Here is a 7162-nt window from a genome sequence, read left to right on the forward strand (position 1 = left end):
TGCAAGAGAATCCTAACATAAGGACAACTATCTAATTCAGAAGAATGTATTAACATTTAACTTTCAAACAAGTTACTTTGTATAGGTGGAAACACAATTCAGATTTTAGGTGTTCATAATTTGCTTTTGGAAAAATGACAGAAAAATATTTTTTGTGCAGTTTCCCCAGAAACTTGTCACTCACTGAAATGTAATCTAAAAACTAGTACATTTTTAATGTTTGCAGCCATAGCATTTTTGTAGTTTTATCAAATGCATTTAACATGTATTTCGTCAGCCCACCTTATCCAGGTGTCAGAGGACTTGGTATTAATATTTGCTACCAGATATAGTTAAAATGTAGTTTGATTCTGTGGTTCTCAAGGAATGTAATAAACCGTCTAGAACTGTCTGCAATGTGTACAAAAGACTGGAAAAAGGTTTTAGAATTGTGAAATCAGATTCTTGTCTGATGTCTGTACTTTATTCTGGCTGAGGATGAGGCCTGCAATCTGAGGAGACACGAGCAATTTGCTGATATTTTCCATTTCTGTTTTCTTTCTGGGTGCCATTTCCAAGGTTTATTAGTAAAAACATGCAGGTAAATGGGTCTGTTTGCTTCACTTCAGTGCAGCCACCTCAAAGAAGCATCATCTGGTACTCTGTGACATCAGAGTTTCTTTTTAAGTTTAGTCAACCTAAAGAGCTCTACTATTTGGAACACCAGCTGTAGTGTTGTGCCACAGAACTTCTCCAACTTTTACATCCATCAGTATACAGGATTTTATTTAAAAATAAAGGTGCTTATAACATGTAAATATAGAAAACACACAGCTTGCTATTTCCGTAAGTTAAAATTGTCATTATATCTGAACAAGAATTAATTGCTTTTTTATTCCCTCAGCTTACCCTCCAGTACCTATTGTTTTTTCTTCCACCTTGTGAAGTTAGCTATGGGATTAAATTAATTAGTTATTTTTATTTCTATTCTGCATTCTGGTCCCAAACAAAGCCTCTGTCTTGCCTATTTTTTTCCATTCACACCCTTGCAATAGTTTCAGAAAGCAGACTGATGCAATTATACAGCACATCCCAGTGGAAAATTAGGACTACTCTGTTAGGCCTCGAGCAGGAACGCAATATTCCAGGCTGACTGCTGGAAACCACAAATCTTGACCATTCTTGCAAAACTTGTGATAGGAACACAAAGAAGAGTATTATTAGGCAGTCATAGAGTATTAAATTATACATGATTGCAGCACTATTGAAACATCAGCTATGAGCCTAAAGCTCTTCCTTTTTCTGTTTAGTTCTCTTTAATGGCAAGAGGCAGACTTGCCTTGTTTGACCTTTGGATTAAATTTGTCAATATTGATTTTAAAATCTGCCTACAGTCCTGATTTTTTAACCCAACTCCTTTTTTTTTTTGTTTGTTTGTTCTTTTCCCCTGTGAAGTCAGTATCTGAGGTCCCAAGTTGGTATGTTTCCAAGTGATTTACATGCATTTTATTCTTAGGATGCTGAGAGAATTGGTAGTATGTAAGCTGAAAAATGTCTTTGCAAGTTTCATCTCATTATTAGGGTTTTATTTTAGTGGTATTTCAGTAAAAATAAATTATAAACTTTAGTCTGTTCTAGAAAGACTTCTACACATACATGCAGTAGCAAGCTTCTTTTCTCTAATGAAAGATGATTACTGGACCAAAACAGTTGTTGTTGAATTACTTCTCTGTGGAAGGTATTGAAGAGAAAGAATATATTTTGGTATAAAATAGAGTCTCTTTTGGGACATGCTTGTCCCCACTATTTGCTGCTAAATATTATCTCAGCCTGATAACCTCTGAGAAACCCTCAGTTCCTCATAGCAGGGGCCATGCTGCTGGGTTGCCTGCCTTACAGAAATTGTATTAGTGTGCCAGAACCCAGTTATTTACTACTGAATGACACCCACCAGAGCTGAAGGTCTCCTCAGACTTGCCAAAACTGTCTCAAACCTTCCTGAGAGCCTCCTGGTAACAGCTTCTCTTCTGACAGCTCTGTGAATGTTCCTGCTCCCACTGAGGACTGCATGGGAAATTTGCTACATAATGCTGTAGGACTGCAGCCTTGTAAGTTCACAGTCTAGGTGGGATGACTTAGGAAGAGAACCACCTGTGTTTTAACATTCTGGGAGGAATTGGATTATAAATACACACAGTGTACACACAGAATTAGGAGTATTTTGAAAAATTCAACTAATATATAATGGCTTATTGCTACTTCTGCTGGCTGGAATCTATGTTTCTAATAAAATCTGGCAAAATGCTGCTTTCATAGTGCTGAGTTTGAATACTTTTGGGTGTGGGGGTGGTTTTTGGTTGTTTGTTTTGTTTTCTGAAGGTTTGTTTGTTTGTTTTTACTACTGGCAGATTGGTTATGCCTTCTATTGTAATTGAATCCTACACTCCATGATTTAACTTATTCAGTTGTGAGTGGGAGCAGCTGAAGTGTAGGCCCACTCTCCCCTCTCCTCACTCTTTTCTGAAGATGGTAACTTCCAGCAGGGGAGGTACCAGACAACAGGCATTGTGCAAATGACTTAAATCTCTGCAGCTGTTGGCTCATTTCTATTCTGGTGCCACATGTTGTTATGAGTAATTTGTGACATTCATCAAAAGTGGAAAGTGTGTACTTTTTTCCTTTTTTGTAATATATTAGCTACAATTGTAGTTAAGCTCAATATTATTAATGCAGTTTGTTTTATTATTTTGGCAATACTGATCTAGCAATTACTGCTCAACAGTATTTGTTCAGGGAAAGAAAGTCAAGGTAAGGCATGGCAAGGAAGAAAGTCATTGGCTCCTAGATAATCACAAGGAATATGTTACTTTGTTTCTTTATTCTTCTGCTGTTTTTAAAAACAATATATAGCAGAGGAAAATGATACCAGAAAGAAGGGTCTTGATGAATATAATTGGGGCAAGTTATGGAAACACATAAACCACTTTGTCTTTCTCCATAAGTGCTTGGTGAATTTCAGACTATGGAGTTCTTTGTGATTGTATTTATTGATATTAATTCAGTTAGAATTAGTAAAATATTAGATCAAAGAATAGCAGAATAAACAGAAGAGTCCATCTAGAGTTTGCTCAGATCTATTTATATTTATAGGCTAAAAGATGTCCACCAAGGGTTTCATTTACTTTTCTAGTGATATGTCCAGGTTCACAAAATTTGAATTCCAAGCTGCATTTTTTCACCATCTGGAGGTGTGTTGTTTCCAGGTTTGTTTTCTGATCTCTTGATAGACATTGTCTTTTACTTGCTTTTACTCATGGGTGGACTGCACCATTGCTATTTTTTTATCTTCCTTTTGTTTTTCTATTTTTGATTATCTTCCATTTTTATTGCAATCATATTCTGAAAAAATATCTTGTAAAAATTTAAATTAATGATAATTTTATTTTTATGTTTATAATTTATATTTTTTTCAGTGTCTATTTTTGTTTTAAAATAAGATGGCTGATATAATACAAAGTAAATTTAATTAAATATTAATAAGTAAGGATTATAATTGCACAACATTCCCTTGTAGTTGGTCCTTGGGAGAGAAGAATCATTCTTTTAAAAAATTATTAGATTACCAGTGTCCAGATTATTCCTGAATTATGGATCTAAATTTTTCAATTTCATAATAATTATGCTACTGATTAGTATATCTTTTCTATGGCAAATTAAAACATTTTGAAGTATAAATTCAATCCTATTTGTTGAAGTAATCTTTTTATTCAAGATGAACAAAAAATTTATTTGCCATATGTGGTTAGGTTGATATTACATTGCTAAGTCATATAATATTTCTCTTCATTTTGGCAGTGTCCAAGAGGAGTGGCAATTTTAATGTTATTTGTAAGAGTGCAATTTCCCTTTTACTAATAACAGTGGAGGGTTTTGTATGGCATAATATTTGAAACCATTTCTTAATACATAGATTAAGTAATTGAATAGATTAAGCAGGATCAGATTTAAAGTCTTGTGTTTTGGCAAACACCCCAAGGAAGGTAGATATATGCAATACTACACCATTTCTTTATTTCTGTGGGAAAAATCAGGATTGGGGATATCAAACCTGAACCCCTTTTGCAAGGGAAGGTATTAAATACATTTGACATCACTAAAATAGTATTATTTGAAAAAATAACGAATTCTTGAGTAGGAACTCTTTGGGTTTGTAGTACTAAGACTGTCATGCAATGACCTTTGGGGTTGGTTAGATACAAAGTTGTAAGATAGGTCTCTTACCAGAATAATATAAGCTACCATTTAAGAAAGCTTGCTAAATTCCTAAAAGGAGGATGACCCTGTCTTGAAAGTATTCAGTTAAAAACAATGCATTTATCAAAGCAACCTCAGGTGATGACATATACATTTTGTTTTCTTCCCCAAACAGCTTTGTAGAGAATTTAAAGCAGTGAGAATTACTGCTAATATGAAGCCTGGTCTAGCTTTGTGAGTGAGTCATTCCCCCTGCCCCCCACCATTCCACATATAAATACTCAGAAGCTTGGCATAAAGAATGCAGCCTGGGGCATACCCCATAAAACTTACAATGCAATTAAATGAACAATTTCTACTGGAAATAAAATGGGCATGTTGAGTAGAATATGAATTAAACTGAGCAAGAACAGAGTCAGACAACCTTTCGTAGTACTCCAGGCTCTTGGAGAGAACCCCCAGGGTCAGCAGTACCAAATGCAGCTGACAGGTCAAGGCCAATCAGTAGAGAAAGATAACTGCAGTTTGCAATGAAAAGCAGGTCATTCCAAATTTTGATTAATGTAGTCTCAATGCTGTGGTGTCCACTCAGCTGGGTTAGCAAAATAAAGACAGATAGCAGTGGATTAACTCTAACACTTCTTTATTATACTGCAGCCGTTACAGGCTTCTCTGCTGCTGCATTCACTACGATGAGGTTTTCTCCAATTTATGATCCTCCGTCCCCATTGCCTCCTGGCCTGAATTCTGTGGAATTGACTCAGTTACAAGGGGCTGCCCTGTGGACTATTTGCAAGGCTACCAAAATGAACTCCAAATAACTTTGGAAAATGGCAAACCCCTCACATTCTTAACATTGTGATTAGTTGATGTTGGCAGTGTTTATCCTGTGGAGCATATATGGCGAAAAGGTGTCAACTTCAATGACTTTGTAAAAGAATAGGGGGAACTAATTTGTTGTTTATTGACAGTTTTTGTTACACAATACAAAGACTCAAAACGTTTGGCTACAGAAGGAACTTTGCAAGTGTTACTTGCCAAGGCAGAAATATGAGATGATATTCTTTTGTCTTCCAAGATAAAATTAGTTTTGAAGTAAGTCTTTGCAAAACAAAAAGTATCTCTATCAGTGAAGAATGAAATTCACTAGCAAATATGAAACTACTTGAAGAGATTTAAAATGCCATTTAGAAAGAATTTGTTATAGGTGGATTCTTTTCAGTCTTTTCTTTGATTATTTTTCATTTGGTAGATAAGTATTTGTGCCATTCCGGTTTGAATGTATGTTATAATTGTATTTATTAACCCAAATCCATCCATGCATATTCTACCAAGTGAATCTGCTAGAACTGATTGTGTCACTTCAGACAGCAGCAGTGCCATGACGTCAGTGATTACCCTGGAAACACAAGTGCAGTCTGTATTGCACTCTGCTCGGCGCTGGGGTGGGAGCTGCCTCTTGCCTGTCTCAGCTGCATGGAGGTGCAGTGCTTACAGCAGGCTGCAGACTGGCCTGGCAGTGCTGCTGCAGTATGCTCAGGGCACAATCTGACCACTGTAGATCATAATGAAGGTGTAGACAAAGTTCTGCATTTCTCTGTTAGGTAGGACAAAAATGTCATTATGGAATTACACAGGAGGAGAGATTTTTAGAGTAAGAATTAGAATACTTCTTTTCCTACATAGTTAACAATATAAGGTAATGTGTGATAGTTTTTTTGTGGTTGTTGTTGGGAAAGACCTATCAGCTAGCTATTTTACTGAACCGACTGCAGGATTTGTAACATGTATTGCACTCTTCTTCAAAATGTACATTCCATTCTCTCTGGTCCTATGGAGGATTGTAAAATGAATACATGTAACTTTATGACCTATCCTGTTTAATGGTGCCAAGGCCCGAATAGCAGGGTTCTCTTCAGGTGACTGCCATTACTGATACTGATGCACTTGCCAGTGCATCCTAACTTTCACAGTGACTTTTGATTTGATTAACAGCTGCCCAGAACCTGTTCCATAGTAGAGAAAGCTTTATTGTCTTTTTAGGAAAGATTTTCTTACATTATGGAAGTATTTATTCTATTCAGACCACAGCTGAGAGATTTGCCATAGAAATTATATGTTTGTAATTTATCAATGCTCTGTTATTGGTATTAGGTGACCATTTATCGGTTTCTTTGTCCAATCTGTAAATAAATGTAAATTTCATAGACAGTTTGGAACAGTTGCCTGAAATAATTTTGGCTTTTTCTGAGGCTGAGTGGTTAATGACTGGCTTGTAGTCCCTGCTTTGACCTTTGTGTGGGCCAGGATGTGCGAGTTCATGTTGCAGTGCATGTGTCAGGTCAGCCCGCAGCAGCTGGTCTGAAAGAATTGGAGCAGAACGTGGCAGTGAAGTCGATTGCAATGTCAGAACCACTGCAGTCAGAGAATGGAAACCAGGGCTCTGCCTCTCAGGGCATCTGTATCCAGCCAGCAGACAATGAAAGCAGCAGGCTCTAATGAGAAAAGGGAAGCCAGTGAAGGAGATAGACTCTGTGAAATTTATTACCTGGTGCAATAAAGCTGCTTCTTTGGGAGTGAACCTGAAGTGGCCTCTGAGTTAATTTGGGATGAAAAGCCCGGTAAGGGAGGAAGTTTATTGGGGTTCATCCTCTTCATAACCCAAGATATTGACCCCTACGGTCTCCCAGCCAGCAGCAAAAATATCAGACTCTCCCATTTGTGCACAGTACCGTTTATTTTCATGTAATAAAAACACCCCCTGAGTCTGTTAACTATTATCCATTTCCCTTTGCAGGATGTATCGTACCAGTCATCATTGAGAATATTGTTTTCAGACTCATTTTAGTTTATAGCCCCAAATATTTCTTGTTTGCTTTGAGTAATTGTTTTCTGTTAAAAATTGGGTAGCTGGCTTGTTAATTAGTAA

Source organism: Agelaius phoeniceus, chromosome 7 (assembly GCF_051311805.1).
Source record: "Agelaius phoeniceus isolate bAgePho1 chromosome 7, bAgePho1.hap1, whole genome shotgun sequence".
Taxonomy (NCBI): Eukaryota; Metazoa; Chordata; class Aves; order Passeriformes; family Icteridae; genus Agelaius; species Agelaius phoeniceus.